This window comes from Hemitrygon akajei, chromosome 26, assembly GCF_048418815.1.
Source record: "Hemitrygon akajei chromosome 26, sHemAka1.3, whole genome shotgun sequence".
NCBI lineage: Eukaryota > Metazoa > Chordata > Chondrichthyes > Myliobatiformes > Dasyatidae > Hemitrygon > Hemitrygon akajei.
The window spans coordinates 19,785,851-19,805,288 of NC_133149.1; positions in this window are offsets into that span (position 1 = coordinate 19,785,851).

Consider the following 19,438-nt stretch of genomic DNA (forward strand, 5'->3'; position numbering starts at 1 on the left):
TCTTATCAAAATGAGGTAGCACATCAGAAGATATGAAAAACCGCAAAGAATGACTGGGATTCATTAGGAAGGAAAATGACTACAAGATAAAGCTAGTCAAAAATGTAAACATTAACACTAAGACTTCATACAGTTGTTTTAAAAGGTTATCAAAACGTTAGTCCTATAGAAAATGAAGGGGTACATATAACATTCCGTAGTTCATGAATTGGGATGGGGCAAGGAATTTAGGGAAAATTACAATTCCAGGGCCATGATACCATGCAGATTGTTGGAAGTGCAGGCTAACAAGTTGTTTGGTCCTGATACATTTCATCCTAGGCTTTGAAAATAAGCAGCTAATCAGAGAGTTGATGTATTGGTCTTAATTTTCTGAAACTCCTTAGGTTGGATTGAAAGATATCAAATACCATTCCTTTGTTCAATAAGGGAAGGAATGAGAAAACAAGAAACTAAAGTCAGTTAGCTGAACATATATGAAAGTATTAGAACCTGTGAACAAAGATTTCTAAGGAGGATACTGAGAAAAATTCAAGAGGATCAGGCAAAACTAAACATGAAGAGACATGCAAGCAATTCCAATGGAAAGAATGAAATATTCCCATTTCAGACTGCTACAGCTGAAAACCACAACTACATTTGTGGATTGCACATCATTTTAAAGTGATTAAAAATATCACTACTCAAAGTAAACAAAGTCGAACAGACTCTGGTTGCAGGCACAGTTCCCCTTTAAGACGGTAGAAGAGAGGATGCTGCTCTGGTTTATAAGGGTGTCAAAAGAAGTGTAGCTTTCGACTCCCAACACTGACCATCTTGCTGGCAAACGTACAGTCTCTGGTAAATAAAATTGAGGATCTCAGAGCTAGATTGCTGTACCAGAGAGACATCAGAGCCAGTTGTGTTTTTTGTTTCACGAGTCTTAGGTGTCCCCTGGCCATTCCAGACACAGCAATGCAGCTTGATGGCTTCATAATTCACTACCAAGATAGGACTGCTGAGTCTTTCAAAGGCAGAGGAGGTGGAGTATGCTTTATGATTAACTCTGCGTAATGTACAAACGTGGCAGTGCTGTCCCAGGTCCTGCTCACCTGACCGGGAACATCTTATGATCAAGTGCTGACCATCTTACCTGCTGCGGGAAAGGTGTACATTCCACCTCAGGCCAGTGTCAAACCGGCTCTAGATAATTTGAGCAATGGGATCAACAGGCATGAAACAGTGCATCCTGGGGCCTTCCCCATCATTTTAGGGGATTTTAACCAGGCCAGCTTGAAAAAAGTCTCTAAATATTTTTTCCCAATAAGTCACTCATAGTACCAGAGGAACCAACACACTGAACCACTGTTACACCACTATCAAGAGTGCTATCCCACGCCCACACTTCAGGAAGTCTGATCACCTGGCTGTACTTCTACTCCCTGAGTATAGGCAGAGACTGAAGACTGCAGCACCAGTAGTGAGGACCAAGAAGGTATGGACAAGGGAGACGCAGGAGCACTTAGAGGACCACTTTGAATCAGTGGACTGGACTGTATTCAGCAATTAATTGTCGAGTGTGAATGAGTACACTACAACTCTCACTGACTTCATTAAACCTGTGTGGATGAGTGTGTGCCTGTGAGAACTTACTGTACACGCCCAAATCAAAAGCCGTGGATGAATCAGGAGGTTCGTCATCTGCTGAGGGCTAGAGCTGTGGCATTCAAGTCTGGCAACTCAGGTCTGTACCAGAAAACCAGGTACAACTTGCAGAGGGCTAACTCAAGAGCAAAGGAAAAATTCTGAGTGAGGTTAGAGGTGGAATCAGATGCACGTCATCTCTGGCAGGGTTTGCAGGCCATTACTTCCTACAAAGCGAAACCAAACATCATGAATGGCAGTGATGCTTCACTCCCAGCTGAGCTCATTGCCTTTTATGCTCACTTTGAAAGGGAGAATAAAACTACATCTATAAGGCTCCCTGCAGCACCCGGTGACTCTGTGATCTCTGTCATGGAGGCCGACATCAGGCTGTGATTCAAGAGGGTGAATCCTTGCAAGGCGATAGCTCCCAATGGAGTACCTGGTAGTGCTCTGAAAACCTGTGCCAACCAACTGGCTGAGCTGTTTAAAGATATTTCTGATCTCTCATTGCTGCAGTCAGAAGTTCCCACCTGCCTCAAAAGGGCAACAATCATACCAGTGCCCAAGAAAAGCAGAGTGAGCTGCCTTAATGACTGTTGTCCAGTAGTACTCACATTTATGGCTATGAAGTGCTTTGAGAGGTTGGTTACGGCTAGAATCAACTCCTGCCTAAGCAAGGACCTGGGCGCACTGCAATTTGCTTATCACCACAATAGGTCTACAACGGATGTGACCTCATTGGCTCTTCACGTGGCTTTGGAATACCTGGACAATACCAATACTTACATCAGGCTGCTATCCATTGACTACAACTCAGCGTTTAACACAATCATTCCTACAGTTCTGATCGAAAAGCTCCAGAACCTGGACTTCTGTACCTCCCTCTGCAACTGGATCAACTTCCTAACAGGAAGACCACAATCTGTGCAGATTGGAAATAGCATCTCCACCTTGCTGACAATCAATGCTGGTGCACCTCAAGGATATGTGCTTAGCCCACTGCTCTACTCTCTCTCTACACCCCTGACTGTGTGGCCCAGTACAGTTCAAATGCCACAATAAATCTGCTGACAACACAACTATTGTTGGCAGAATCTCAGATGGTGACGAGAGGACATACATGAGCGAGATATGTATATCAGCTGGTTGAGTGGTGTCACAGCAACAACCTGGCACTCAACGTCAGTAAGACCGAAGAACTGATTGTGGACTTCAGGAACGGCAAGACGAGGGAACAATCCTCATAGAGGGATCAGAAGTGGAAAGAGTGAACAATTTCAAATTCTTGGGTGTCAATATCTCTAAGGATTTAACCTGGACCCAACATAACAATGCAGCTACAAAGAAGGAACAACAATGGCTATATTTCATTAGGAGTTTGAGGAGATTTGGTGTGTCACCAAAGACATCCACAATTTCTACAGATGTACTGTGGAGAGCATTCCAACTGACTCCATTACTGTCTGGTGTTGGGTGGGGGGGTGCTGGGGTGCTACAGCACAGGATTGAAATAAGCTGCAGAGAGTTGTAAGCTTTGTCAGCTCCATCATGGGTACTAGCCTCCATAATATCCAGTATATCTTCAAGGAGTGATGCCTCAAAAAGGCGGCATCCATCATTAAGGTCCCCATCACCCAGGATATGCCCTCTTCTCATTGCTACCATCAGGAAGGAGGTACAGGAGCCTGAAGGCACACACTCAGTGATTCAGGAACAGCTTCTTGCTCCCTACCGTCAGATTTCTGAATGGGCATTGAATCCATCAGCACTACCTCACATTTCACGTTATATGCCAGTGATATTAAACCTGATTCTGATTCTGACATTTCCACATGGACCTGTCAATACTCAGCCTCGACCATTGCTGGCATGAGGCTAAATGCAAGCAAGAGAAAAAAAACCTTATATTCCGCCTCGGTAGTCTACAACCTAATGGGATGAACATTGGATAACCTACAGGATCCTAAATCCGCTCAGATTCTTCTGTTGTTTACTCATTATTCATTTTTCAGGATTTCGCATGGTTGCCAAGGTTAATCTTTATTTTCCATCAGTTGCTAGCTTTGAACTGAGTAGTTAGCTAGGTGATTTCAGCATGCAGCACATTGATGGATCTGGAATCAGACATTGACCAGAATGGGAAAGACAGGATTTCTCTGGTCTTTTAGGACATTGACGACCCAGATGGATTCTTACGAAAATCTTTGTTTTTGATCAGTTGTTTTTAAGTTCCCGGCACTTAACCGAAATGAAATTCTACCATTGCCATGGTGAGATTGGAAGGCAGGCCTCTACCTTTCAATCTCCAAGAACCATTCTGGATCCAATGGAATTTCAGAAGAGAACACCAGTGTATCCATCATCTCTATCACCACCTCCTTCAAAGCTCTCAGATGTAAGTCATCAGGCTTAGGATGACCTTTGCTTGTCAAAGTGACAAGGTCTTAAATCTGAATAAAGCCACCTTACAACTATCAGGCCTGAACCAGCATGGATATCATCACTCACCTCAATGCTGAACTAACTCCACAACCTATGGACTCACTTTGAAGGACTCTGCAACTCATGATCTCAGTATTATTTATTTACTTGTTATTATTATTTACAATTTTTTTTATTTTGAACATTGATCTTTGTTATTTATAGTCTTTTGTAAATTCTATTGTATTTCTTTATTTTCCTGTAAATGCCTACAAGAAAATGAATCTCAGGGTAATATATATAAATATACGTACTTTGATAATAAATTTACTTTGATGTTGAATTGCAATCCTTATATTAAAACTCAGTTATATTGGGATTGTGCATTTCTAACAGCTCCTACTTGCCTGATCATCAATTAACCTATTCCACACAATACTTGACCCAAAGTAGCCTTCTCCCTTGTTGAATTCTCGATGCGCAGATCTAAAAAATAATCTTTATGCACTGCATGAATTCATCGTTATATTTTTCCTGATTATACACTATTACTGAGAATTTTATTTGCCCAATATAAAGATCAACAAAGCCAAGGTCCAATATTGTCCTTATTGTGTCTCCAGCTTCCTGTTTTATGTGTCCTAGATAGTTTGGGGGCTAATAGCCAAGTTCTTGCAATATCTACTGCCCCTTGCTCCTCCATAGCTCCAACAAACTGATCCTGCTTCACGAATAAAATCTGAAAATGCTGAAAGCGCTCAGCATTCAACAATCCACTGAGTGTATCCAGCAATTCCTGTTTCAGTTTAAATCCTTATCGGCCAGGACAACCCACCCACATGTCTTCCTAACTTGTATCCGAAATTTTCAGCACACAGGCATTGGTGATTCAAGGTGTCAGTGGGAGCTAGTTTGGGTAATAGGTGATTGTATCTATGATATTGTCTGCGAATTTAATGCCAGGAAGACCAGTAGTACTGACTCTCTTCTATCTTGTAGGAAATGATACAGGATCTTAAAAGCCCAGATAGCCATTCTCAAGAACACCTTCTCACTGCTATTAGGCTTCTGAACCAATCACCCCTTTTACATCCACGTCCTGGTGGTGAAGCCACGTTCTTGAACCCTTAATTCTGCCTCTCCTATTTTCTCACTTTAACATTTCTTTCTGCACTTCTTCAGCTTGCACCACTATCATTGCACCATTCTGTTGTTCTGTGCTCAACTCTATTAATTACGTTTGTATTGTTACGTACCCGTGACACGTGACAGTGGTGTACTTGTCACGTGACAGGTGTTGAAGCTATACTGGACTTGAGGTAATGGTCTTGTGATGGTGGAGTGACGTCATTTTCCTGCCAGTAGAGGTCATGTGACAGGTTTTTTTTACAGGGTATAAAAGGAGGACCCCTCCCTGTGAGGAGGGGCAGTTCGTGGCTGGATTTGTCATTTTGACTTCATGCCACTGCGTGATCTAATATTATGACGCAGTGTGGTTGAAAGATGGAGTTTTATTTAATGCCTAAAGTTTAAAAGGTCATTGCCAGCAGTTTCTTTATAATACTGCTAGTTAAAAATCAGTGGAGAGTGAAGATCGGAGTTCGGGAGTTAAAAGATCGAGGAAAGTCGATTTCGACGGTGAAACAGGTTCGATCTTGTTTGATCCTCATTCGGATGGAATTCGTTCGCTGTCCCCGTGTTAATCCCTGTGAATAGCAGAAAGGATTGGGAACAGTTTTGTCAAGGAAAGGTCAGTGCCTTTAAGCCGTTACATTTCATCTTCGTAAATTCTCCGTGGGAAAAGTATAGTTCGACTGGGAATCACAACGACACGACGTGAAAGAGAATTTGAATCGTTTTAAAAAGTCTCTCCCTTAAATGGACTGTAAGCATTTTGAACTTTTGCAATAATACTTTGAAGAACTGTTTTTGCAACATCGCTTTAAGAACTGTTTAAGCTTCATTGCTTTAAGAACTGTTTAAGCTGCCGCACAGCAGCTGATTTCCGGTTACGTTAGTGATTTGTTTACCTTTTGGGCATTTGTTTTTCAGTGTTCAATAAATATTTTATTTGTTATAAAAACCCCTGCCTCACTCATATATTTATTGTTGCTGAATCCGTAACAGTATTACCAAGCATACTGTTTATGAGCTTCACATGAGCAAAGAATTTCATTGGAATTTGCTTATCCCCAGAACAGTCTATAACAGATCCAATCTCACTGGCTCTCCAGTCTGCTTCGGAGCACCTTGACAACAACAAAACATATGCCAGACTTTAATTTCAAACCAAACCGTTGTGCTCAGCCCTTGCTGGAAAGCAGTGATGAGGATTTTACCCCGCCTCAACCGCAAGCTTGTGGAACTTTACTGCGTGATCCCTCACTGTCCCTTTCCTTTGGCGCAGGTTTGGGAGTTGGAGGACTGCATCCTGACCCCATACTCTCTTGAACTCCAGTTGAACTCTGCCTTTTTGTGTGTTTTCCCCCTAGCTGTCAGTCTGCGGTTTTGTATTGCCATGTGCTCCTGTTTGTTTTCATGCCCCATGTGCCTCTGTCCCCGTTCCTGCTCTACTCCGGCCCCTGTATTACTGAGTACTCTGCATCTCACCTGTTTCTCATTATTACCTGTTTTGCTGCCACTTCTATCTCATTGTGCTCCACCTATCATCTGCTTCTCTGTTTATTGCTCAGTGTATTTCAGTCCTGTGTTTTCACCTGTTTGTTACCAGATTGTGCCAGTGAATTTTCCTGAGCCTTTCTCATCTGAACTCTGTCTGTCTGAATATTGACTCTGCCTGTTTTCCAATTCTGGTTTTTGGACTTCTCTGGAACTTTTGATCCCTGCCTGAACTTTGATGCTGACTTTGTTGCCTCTCTGGATTTGCTACTAAAGAAATACCACAGTGCACACAGTACTTGGTCTGTCATTGGGTCCCTACTTCAGCATCCTGACAACTATGAATTGTTGGCAGGACTGGGCTGCATGGGAACCTTGTTCTCGTAGAGCATCGAACAGTCTGAGTGGAGGTCTACCTAAGAGAATCACCATGTAAGCCATTTTGCATGCATCATCACCAAACTGACCTGCCTGGGTTTTGGAAGTCAGCTCACACTAGGTAATAAAGTTTCTGCAGCCATCGGGATCATCAGATTATCTGCCTGGTGGAGGAATACTCTACTCTGATGTGGAAACTGCTAAGGGAATTGGGGCATTAGTGGCTGAGACTGACAGAGAAAGATGTAGGAGATGCTGTGAGTGGTACTGTCCTGGCTGAAGGCAGCTGCTTCTGAATTATGGCAGCAAGAGCTGTAATGGTTGCCGCCTGATTTTTGGCTCTGTGGAGAGCTACTGAACCATCAATGCAAACACTGACACTGGTTCTTCTTGTCTGGACTGGTCTTACTGCTCTGAAAGCAGTTGTTCCACTGTGTGAGCCATCTCAGCCAAGCCAGACTCCATTGACTTTAACTTCTCCTCCATCTGACCAACAGACTTTGGTTTGCACAAGGCTTGTCACCACGTCAACCAAATCATCCCGTACTGACATTAGAAACAAAAGAGAATCTGCAGATGCTGAAAATCCAAGCAACACACACAAAATGCTGGAGGAACTCAGTGGGCCAGGCAGCATCTATGGAAAAGAGTAAACAGTCTGCATTTCAGGCCAAGACCCTTCAAACAGGGATGGAGAAAAAAAGATGAGTGGATTTAAAAGGTGGGGGAGGGAAAAACACAAAGAGGTGAAACTGGGAGTGGTGAAGTAAAGAGCTGGTAAGTTGATTGGTGAAGAGATACAGGGCTGGAGAAGGGGGAAATCTAATAGGAGAGACAGAAGGCCATGGAAGAAAGAAAAAGGGGTAGGAGCACCAGAGGGAGGTGATGGGCAGATAAGGTGAGAAGGGGAATAGGGGATGGGAAATAGAGAAGCGGGTGGGGAGCATTACCAGAAATTCGAGAAATTGATGTTGATGCCATCAGGTTGGAGGCTACCCAGATGGAATATAAGGTGTTGTTCCTTCAACCTGAGTGTGGCTTCATCTTGACAGTAGAGGAGGCCGTGGATGTCATATACACTGTGTATTCTGTCTGGGTAGCCTCCAACCTGATGGCACGAACATCGATTTCTCGAGCTTCTGGTAATGGCTCCCCCACGCATCATCATTCCCTCTCTCAACTTGTCTCTCTGCCTGCCCATTGCCTCCCTCCCTCCAGTGCTGCTTCTCCCTTTTCTTTCATCCATGGCTTTCTGTCCTCTCCTATTATATTCCCCCTTCTCCAGCCCTGTATCTCTTTCCCCAATCAACTTCCCAACTTTTTGCTTCATCTCTCCCACACCGCCCCCCCAGTTTCACCTATCACCCTGGGTTTCTCCATCACCTCTGCCAGTTTTTAAATCAACTCATCTTTTTTCTCCAGTTCTGCCGAAGGGTCTCGGCCCAAAACATCAACTGTTTACTCTTTTCCATAGATGCTACCTGGGCTGCTGAGATCCCCCTGCATTTTGTGTGTGTGGTACTGACCTTACCCTCTTTCCTACCTGCCCAGCAAAATTCAGGGCCAAGATCATCTGCTCTGCTGGGTCCATTTTAGTTGGTCAAGGCTTGCTGACACATGTGTAGTTATGGCCAAAGTGCAGAGGGAGAGAAACTGAGGCAGATGAACAGGTCACTGGATTTTAATAACAACTGTGCAGGAAAAAGGGAAAACAATAATTGCTATGCCAACAGGGCTGTTAACAAAAACTCCCAATCTGAAAGCTAATGCCATCACTGTGCCTAAGAAATAGCAACTTGTTACTAAATGAATACTGCTCCTTTACAGCGTCCATTGAAACAGCAGTCTTCTTTCCCAGAACAAGGATGAAGGTAAGCAAAGAGCATAGATGTTGCTGTGCTTTTGGTCAAGTCTCAAGACTGGAATGAGAGGGAGGGAGGGAGTTAAATAGCGCCACAGTGAAACCTTAATTGACTGGAACATGCATACTCAAGAGTGATTACCGAACCCATTCCACAGTTCACCTGCGGGAGCACGCAGGCCCCATGGCAGATTCCATGGTTGTGACAGAAGGCATGCCAGTGGCTCTACTTCATTAGGAGTTTGAGGAGATTCATTATATTCATTATCTGTAGGTCTCATACAAATTTCTACAGATGTACCCAGGAGAGCATTCTCATTGGCTGTAGAGGATGCAGAGGGTTGTAGACTCAGCCAGCTCCATCACAGACACAACCCTCTCCTCCATCGAGGTCATCTTCAAGAGGCAGTGCCTCAAGAAAGGGGTGTCCAACATGAAGGACCCTCATCGTCTAGGACATGCCCTGTTCTTCCTATTACCACCGAGACAAGGTACACCAGTCTGAGGATCAACACTCGTCAATTCAGAAACAGCTTATTCACCTCCAGCATTAGATTTCTGACAGTCAATAAATGAATAAAAACACAACCTTGTCATTCCTTTTCATTGTAGTTTTTATTAGTTTTGTAAAATAAAGTAATTTTAGGTCTGTGCACTGCATTGCCGCCGCAAAACAATTTCATGTTATTCAAATCAGTGACAGTGAATTTGATTCTGAATCTAATTCAATATATACAACAATAAACATTTCAATCTGAGTCTGAATGATCTTTGATCTGAAGCTCCCACTTTATAAGGTTATTACCCAACAAGCGGCATCAGCAAGTCTGTTTCCCACTCAGAAATTGCACAGCAAGTGGTCACATCAGGAGTTGACAGTGATTATTTGTACCATTCTTCTTTTCCAAACTACCGTAGATTCCGGACTACAGAGCGCACCTGATTAAAAGCCGCTGGCTCTAATTTTAGAAATAAAATCAATTTTTTACTTGTACAGGCCGCACCGGATTTTAGGCCGCACCGGATTTTCGGCCGCAGGTGTCCCACGTTGTAATATGAGATATTTACACAGAAAGATATTACACGTGAGGATTTTTTAACTTTTAATTAAATCCATATGGTAACATAAACAAATACATATTGCAAATGCTTTTTTTCGAACCGTGCCTGTAACGCGGCTACTTTTAAATATACGTTGCGTATACTTCTTTACTGAACAACATTCCAATATCTCCTAACGACTGGTAAAAAATATATATATACTGCAGCCTACCAAGAAAAGTTATTGATCGCCTTTAACTTAAAAGCAGCGTTTTCGCTCCGCCGCTCGCCCCCCTCCTTCCCGTTTATCGCAAACCGGCATTTTTCCCACAAGACGCGGCGAAACCGGGTGTGACGTCATAGCATCCCGCGATGTAGTACAGAAAACAAATATAGTTAAAACAGTTCTAACTTTAACTAACAAATGAATTACTAAGCGAAAATATTATAAACTAAATAACTGCCATAAAGGCAGCACAATGCTTTTCTTTGAGTGTTTTCCATGTTGATGAGGGTGAGTACAAATGACTGATTTACAATAATTTAATTGTGAAAGTGCGCTTGATTTATCGTACAATTTCATTGGACCTCTGTGAACTACTCATCAATTTTATTGGTCTACTGTTACGAGGCAAAATGTTTTTGGCGGCATGAAAAAAAAACATGTATTAGCCGCACCGTATTAAAGGCCGCAGAGTTCAAAGCTGTTCAAAATGTGGGAAAAAAGTAGCGGCTTAAAATCCGGAATCTACGGTAGTTTAAAACTACAAGTCCTCCCCAGGTTTTGAACAGCCAAGTTATAGACACCCTGTATATATGAATGAGCACTTGGAAGATTGGCTCAATTAATATGGATGTAGGGCATTTTCCTGCTCTATCACCCTTTTCCTAACTGTAAGTGAGGACCTCTTCCTGCATCTGCTCACTCTTCCATCAGAGCAGTTTCTAGCACCATCTACCATAAAATGTTGCATAAAACATACAACAGTACAACACAGTACAGGCCCTTCAGTCTTTGCTGCTGTGCCAACCTTTTGACCTACTCCAAGATCAATCTAATGCCTTCCTCCCACATAGCCCTCCATTTTTCTGTCATCCATGTGCCTATCTAAGAGTCTTGACATGAAGCCCAAGATCGCTCTCTTGTTCTTCATTTCTGACCTGCTAACAGTTTGGGTTATGAACTGTCAGAAACCCGGGGACTGCCTAAAGTCTTTCCTTCTTTACTTTTCAGAACATTTTCAAACACAACTTTGTCCAGTGGTAAATTGGATTATCCATGAAACCAGACTTGGTTATGATTATGATTCCAATGGGTACTATATGTAGGCAAGACAACAGTACTTTAATAATGATGGAAGCTATATTATTTATTAAAAGAACATTAGATGGACAAACAATTACACCCTGTGCCAGCATTACCCGCTACAAAGTTCTTTCTCTCGATTGTCAGTCCTATATTTGCATGGCAGAACCAGCTCGAGACCCCTGCTCCTAAATACTTACTAATTTTCTGTTAAGTCCTGCTTGCATGCATACGATGCTACCTGAGATCACACCCATCATTATAGACCTGTTTTTCTTCTAATTAATTGCTCAGGTACTTGCTTCAAAGTCTGAAGGATCTTGCAGACATGGACTGGGACAGCTTGTTTTCTGGCAAAAGCATCTTGAAAAATCCGAGGCCTTCTAATGTGAAAATTTGAGAATACAGAATTTGTATGTTCCTGTCAGAATACAAAGCAAGAATAACAAGTTTAGGGAACCTTGGTGTTTCAAGGATATCAAGACCCCGGTGAAGAAAAAGGAGGTTCTTAGCAGATATAGGCAGTAAGGAACAAACGAGGTGCTGAGGGATACAAGAAATGCAAGAGAACACTTAAGAGGGAAATCAGGAGACCTAAAAGAAGGCATGAGGTTGTTCTGGTGGACGAGGTGAAGGAGAATCCTAAGGGTTTCTTCAGATACTGTATATTTGGATCAAAAGGATTGCAAGGGACAAAATTGATTCACTTGAAGATCAACACAGTCATTTATGCATGCATCCAAAAGAGACGGGAGATTTTAAATGGATTTTTTGCATCTGTATTTACTTGGAAGATAGACACAGACCCTATACAACTGAGACAAAACAATAGTGAGGTCATACATTGTAGTTGGTTTACAGAAGGGGAGGTGCTTGCTGCATTGAGGCAAATTAAAGCAGGCAAGTCCTGAGGGCCTGTCAAGGTGTTCCCTCAGACCTTATTGGAGGCTAGTGCAAAAATTTCAGGGCCCTGGCAGAGCCACTTAAAATGTTCTTAGCCACAGGTGAGGAGCTGGAGTACTGGATGATGGCTAATGTTATTCTATTCTCCAAGAAAGACTATGAATAATTTGGTGAGCCTGATGTCAGTATTGGTTAAGTTATTGGAAGGTATTCTAAGGGGCAGGATATAGAAGTATTTGACAATAGGTGCAGGAGTAGGCCATTCGGTCCTTCGAGCCAGCACCGCTATTCACTGTGATCATAGCTGATCATCCACAATCAGTACCCCGTTCTTGCCTTCTCCCCGTATCCCTTAACTCCACTATCTTTAAGAGCTCTATCTAACTCTTTCTTGAAAGCATCCAGAGAATTGGCCTCCACTGCCTTCTGAGGCAGAGCATTCCAGACCCCCACCACTCTCTGGGTGAAAAGGTTTTTCCTCAACTCCGTTCTAAATGGCCTACCCTTTATTCTTAAACTGTGGCCTCTGGTTCTGGATTCCCCCAACATTGGGAACATGTTTCCTGCCTCTAGTGTGTCCAATCTCTTAATAATCTTATATGTTTCAATCAGATCCCCTCTCATCCTTCTAAATTCCAGTGTATACAAGCCCAGTCGCTCCAATCTTTCAACATATGACAGTCCCGCCATTCCGGGAATTAACCTCGTGAACCTACGCTGCACTCCCTCAATAGCAAGAATGTCCTTCCTCAAATTTGGAGACCAAAACTGCACACAATACTCCTGGTGTGGTCTCACCAGGGCCCTGTACAACTGCAGAAGGACCTCTTTGCTCCTATACTCAACTCCCCTTGTTATGAAGGCCAACATGCCATTAGTTTTCTTCACTGCCTGCTGTACCTGCATGCTTGCTTTCATTGACTGATGAACAAGGACACCTAGATCTCATTGTACTTCCCCTTTTCCTAACTTGACATCATTCAGGTAGTAATTTGCCTTCCTGTTCTTGCCACCAAAGTGGATAACCTCACATTTATCCACATTAAACTGCATCTGCTATGCATTTGCCCACTCACCCAACCTGTCCAAGTCACCCTGCATTCTCATAACATCCTCCTCATATTTCACACTACTACCCAGCTTTGTGTCATCTGCAAATTTGCTCATGTTACTTTTAATCCCTTCATCTAAATCATTAATGTATATTATAAATAGCTACGGTCCCAGCACCGAGCCTTGTGGTACCCCACTAGTCACTGCCTGCCATTCTGAAAGGGACCCGTTAATCCCTACTTTTTGTTTCCTGTCTGCCAACCAATTTTCTATCCATGTCAGTACCCTACCCCCAATATTTGGTTAGACAGGGCCTGATTAGTGATAGTCAACATGGCTTTGTGTGTGGTACGTCATGTCTAAACAATCTTATAGAGATTTTTGAGGAGGTTGCCAAAAATGTTGATGAAGGAAAGCCAGTAGGCATCATCCATATGGACTTTAGCAAGGCCTTTGATAATGATCTGCATGGGAAGCTGGTCCAGAAATTTCAATCGCTTAGCATTCAGGATGAAAAGGTAATTTGTATTCAACATCAGCTTTGTGGGAGAAGCCAGAGAGTGGTAGTAGAGGGTTGCCTCTCTGACTGGAGGCCTGTGACTAGTGTTGTGTCGCAGGGATCAATGTTGGGTCCTTTGTTGTTTGTCATCTAAACCAATGATCTGGATGATATTGTAGTTAACTGGATCAGCAAATATGTAGATGACGCCAGGATTGGGGGCAGTGTAGTGGACAGCGAGGAAGGCTATCAAAGCTTGCAGTGGGATCTGGACCAGCTGAAAAAATGGGCTGAAAAATGGCAGGTGGAATTTAATGCAGAACTGAGTTTGAGTACGCTAGTGGGACTGATGAAGGGTCTCTGTCCGAAACGTCAGTTGTTTATTCCTCTCCATAGATGCAGCCCGACCCGCATCCTCCAGCATTTTGCGTCTGTTGCTCTGTTTATATCATCTGCAGGATCCCTTGTGTTTATGATCTTCAGTATCAGATCCATTGTGACATCAACATAGTAAGAAAAAGGAGCGGGTATTGGTCATTGGATCCCTTGAGTTTGATACCCAGGTAATTGCAAACACCAACTCTTCTATTGGATTACAGTTCACAGGGGTGTCTGCCTCTATCTGGCTTTTGTTGCCTCAGATTGTTGGAATTTATTGGCAGCTGGGTGTTAGGAGTGTGCTGAATTGAACAGAGCTTGATGCAAGGGATGTAGCTGGTAAGCACACTTACTGACCTTAGATTGCCTCATGAGGTCACTGAATTTCTTAGAACATAGAAGAGTACAGCACAGGAACAGGCCCTTCAGCCCACAATGTTGTGCCAAACCAATTAAATTAGTAATCCAATGGCCAACTGAACTAATCCCCTCAGCCCACACACTGGCCATATTCTTCCAATTTCTTCAAATTCATGTGCCATCTAAACATCTCGTAAAAGTCTAACATATCTGTTTCTACCACCACCCCAGGCAGTGTATTCCAGGCATCCACTACTCTGTAATAAAACTTGCCCCTCACATCTCCTTTCAAATCCTCTCGCCTAAAATACATGAAATTCAATGTCCAGTCTTTTGAGGCTTGACTTCTGATGTTGATTCCATTTTCTCTCTGCTCCCATTACCTTCCGAATGTGTGTCTAGAAAACCTCTGACCCCATGGAGATCGGCTAACTCCTTCCTAGTGGTGGTGGAGCACAATGTTGAAGAAGTACCCATATGTGCACTTAACTTGAGAAAGCTTTGAAGGCTATGGGCCAAACAGTTGTGGGTGAATTTAGTATAACTGGGTACTTAATAATTGACATGGAAACAGTGGGCAAGAGCCTATTTAGTGATAGAGTCATAGAACTATATAAAATGGAAAGAAACCCTTCAGCCCAACTCGTCTATACTGACCTACAGGTAGTTGTCTACTTTTTCTAGTCCCATTTGCCTGCATATGGCTCTATATCATTTCTGTCCGTGACTGCATTTTAAACACTCTTATTTTATCTGCCTTTAACAGGTCAGCTCGTTCCACATATTCATCACCCTCTGTATGTAAAAGTTGCCCTTTGGATCTCTTAACATTTTCTCCTTTCAGCATAAGTATGGCCTCTAGTTTTAGACTCCCCTACCCAGGGAAAAAAAGACTGACTATTCACTTGGACGTGTAGCGGATACTTCCAATAGTGGGAAAGTCTAGTTTTGATGGTGCCACCGAACATGTGCGACAGCTCACTGGTATTTAAAAGGTTAAGAAATTCGACTAAAATCATCACTAAAGATACATTTTCTGAGGTAAATTGTGTTAAATTGTTGCCGCAAACAGCGAAGAGGCGAGCAATGACGAGGCGAGTTCAGGGGATCAGATGAGATGGTGTGTTGCAGAATTATTGCAGATGTAGTTCCGATGCCTGTACAACTGGCTCAGGCACGAGGTTGGATCACTTTGGGCACAGAGCTGATTTGAAGAGCATGAGAGCAGCTTCAGGCTGGGCAGTGAAACCTGGGCCTGGACAGAGCCTTTGGGCAGCATGGTCTGGACCCCGAGTCCTTCTCAGTTGCCAGGTAGTACTGCGAGCTACAATCCGCTGTTTAAACAATTTAAATGGCAGCCCAGATTGGAAGCAAGAGCCAATTTCTCTCATTCTCTGCGATGGTCACTCCTCTCTCCATGGCACTGAGACTATGAAGACTGCCCTGCTGCTGTGTTCCGTGCCCACTAATGTGATGAACTGATAAACGAGGCATTGGGCCTGCTCTGGGATTCGGACCTGAGGACTCAGGTTTGTGTGAAATGTTGTTGTTCGCTGCAATTGTTTGCATGATTTGTGTTTTTTTTTCTCTTGTGCATCAGGTGTTGGCTTTTATTTTTATATTTTTTCTTTAATTGGGTTCTTTTGGGTTTCTTGCTTTGTGGCTGCTTGCAAGCAAACAAATCTCAAGGTTGTATAATTTAAACATTCGTTGATAACAAATGTACTTTGAATCTTGACCAGAGGTCACATCCCTTTAGAACAGGATTTTCTTTCGTGAAGGGGTGATGAATCTCTGGAATTCATTGCTACAGACAACTGTGGAGGACAAGTCACTCAGTATATTTAAAGTGGAGTTTGAAGGTTCTTGATTGGTAGTGGTATCGAAGGTTACAGAGAGACATAGGAGAATAGGGTTAGGGGAGAAAGTGAATCAGCCATGATTATATGCTGGAGCAGACTCAATGGGCCAAATGGCCCAATTCTTTTTTTTACGATTTTATACCCTTCTAAAAAAGGGTTGCCAGCCTAGGATCCATGGACACCTTGGTTAATTATAGAGGTCCATGGTATGAGAAAAGGTTGGGAACTCCTACTCTACAAGGTCAACTCCTACACTCCAGGGGGGAAAATAAGCCTCAGCTTATCTAGTCTCTCCTTATAACTCTAACCCTACCTTCTTGAGAGGGTTTGAGTTAAGAGGAGAGACATTGTTTTTGAATCTTTGTGGAGTTATAAGGAGAGACTTATTTTGTCAATTTTTTGGTACCCTTTCTAGCTTATACGACATATTTATTTTTTTTACAGCTGGGTGACCAGAGCTACACACAGTACTCCAAATCTGTGTAGTTGTGACACAATATCCCAACTCCTGTACTCAGTAACCTGGCGCACCAAGTGTGCCAAAAGCCTTCTTCACAACCATGGTTAAGGAAATCAGCTAAAACCATGAGAATCTGGGGAGGAGCTTAGGATGATGGCGCCTAACGGCAACTCCTTTGCTTGCATCTTCGGAAACAGCTCTATTTCCATCTTTAATATCTTTATTTTTTTCCTTTCAAGGTTCTTTTGAAGACCCTGGCCTGGAGTTACACGCTGACTACGATTCTTTGCGGAAACAGGACCCACTCTCGGGGTTTCACAACTGGCCATTATTCGGCACACCAAAGGCGTGGCTCACCTTCGGAGGGCCGAGATCTCGTGGCTCTGGAGACGGGTGGATTGAATGTTGGTGTCACGGCAGGAGATCGCTGTGTTGTTGGGGGAGTCAGAAGATCTATGGCTGTGTGCCCAGAGACCCGAGATCTTTGGGCACAAAGCTCAGAAAAAGCGACACAACAGACTTTTAACATCATAAACCAGCGAGTTGTTTGTTATGTCTCCCCTGTCGCTGTGAAAACGGAGGCATCACTTTCTCCCTTATTAAGGAGAGAGAGAACCTGTGGTGTGTCAAATGCCAGGTGAAACGCAAAGACTTTGGAGTACTGCAAGTCTGTGTCTTTGCTGTTGCTTTGCTCACGTTTGTGTGCTGGGTGGCGGGTGCTGATGCTATTATTTTTGCTAGTGGGGGAGGAGGGATTGTTGCTTGCTGTCACTTATATGCGGGAGGGAGACTTTGGGGTTCTAACATTTAACTGTCATTTATTCTTTGGGGGCACTCCTCTGTTTTTGTGGATGGTTGTGAAGAAAAAGCATTTCAGGATGTATACTGTATACATTTCTCTGACATTAAATGTACCTTTGAAATCTACCTTATCAACTGTAAGTAAATTATTCGTCAGAAGACTTAGAATAAATGTTATCTTGCCCTTGTGGCAGGACTGACAGTATCAGAAGAAACTCGGGTTGTGTTTAAATGGGTAATTAACTACAAATTAGTGAACAGGTGTTGCAAGGGGGGCGACGGAGGAGAACCCAAGTGCAGGACACTGGCACGTCGACTGAGTTGGGGAGGCTGGCGTAGACCTGAACGTAGAACAGGAAACCAGAGGAATCTTGACAAGGAGACGGGATATACAGGGACTATCTAGAAACTAGAGTGGAACTTAGAACTAACGGTTCTAATCGGACTAGGGAACAAAGTATCACACGAGAATCGAGCAACAAACTGGCAACCTGTGATAGGGTCGCCATCATATTTATTTCCCAGTCTCTGATGAAGGCCAGATGTACAGTAATTGGGTAAACTAGCAGCAATTGACTGAAATTGGAGCATAAACAGGGAGAAAAGTGTTAAAGGGGAACGGCCAACCAGAACCATGACAACAGGATAAGGATGTTGATTAGGAGGGAGGCATTTAGTTGGAGTCACAGAGCACTATAGCACAATAATAGGCCCACTTAGTCCATGCTGAGCCATTTAATCAGCCGAGTCCCATTGTGCGGCACCTGGACCATAGTTTTCCATACCCCTCCCATCCATGTACCTATCCAAATTTCTCTTAAATGTTGCAATCGAACCTACATCCTGCACTTCCACTGGCAACTCGTTCCCACACTCTGAATGAAGAAGCTCCCCTTAAATATTTTATCTTTCACCCTTAACCTATGACCTCTCGTTCGAGTCTCACCCAAACTCAGTGGACACTGCCTGCTTGCATTTACCCTACGTCCCTCAATTTTGTACACCTCTATAAAATCTTCCCTCATTTTCCAATACTGCAGGGATATAGTCCTAACCATTTTTTTTTACAGCATGGTAACAAGTCCTTCCAGCCCAATGAGTCCACAGCACCCAATTACACCTATGCAACCAATAAACCCATTAACCTGTACGTCTTTAGAATGGGGAAGGAACAGGAGAACTGGGAGAAAACCCATGTGGTCACGGAGAGAATGTACAAACTCCTTATAGACGGAGGTGAAGTTGGGCCTGGGTTGCTGGTGCTGTAATAGTACTACTATGGCATACCTAACCTATTCAACCTTTCCCTATAGTTCAGGTCCTCAAGTCCTGGCAACATCCTTGTAAAGTTCATCTGTACTTTTACAATCATATTGAAGATCTTTCCTGTAGGTGGGTGACCAGAACTGCACACAGTAGTCCAAATTTATAAGACCAATGTCTTATAAAACTTCAACATAACATCCCAACTCCTGTACTTAATACATTGATTTTTGAAAGCCAATGTTCCAGAAGCTTTCTTTATGACCCTAGAGCACCTTTGATGCCATTTTCAAAGAATTATAAGACCATACGATATAGCAGCAGAATTAGACCATTTGGCCCATTGATACTGCTCCATTTTATCATGGCTGATCCATTTTCCCTCACAGCCCCAATCTCCTGCCTTCTCCCCATATCTCGTCATGCTCTGACAAGTCAAGAATTCACCAACTTCTGCCTTAAATATACCCAAAGACTTGGCCTCCACAGTCACCTGTGGCAACAAATTCCACAGTTTCACCACTCTCTGGTTAAAAAATGTTCCTTTTCATCTCCGTTCTAAAAGGACAACCCTCTATTCTGAGGCTGTGTCCTCTGGTCTTAGACT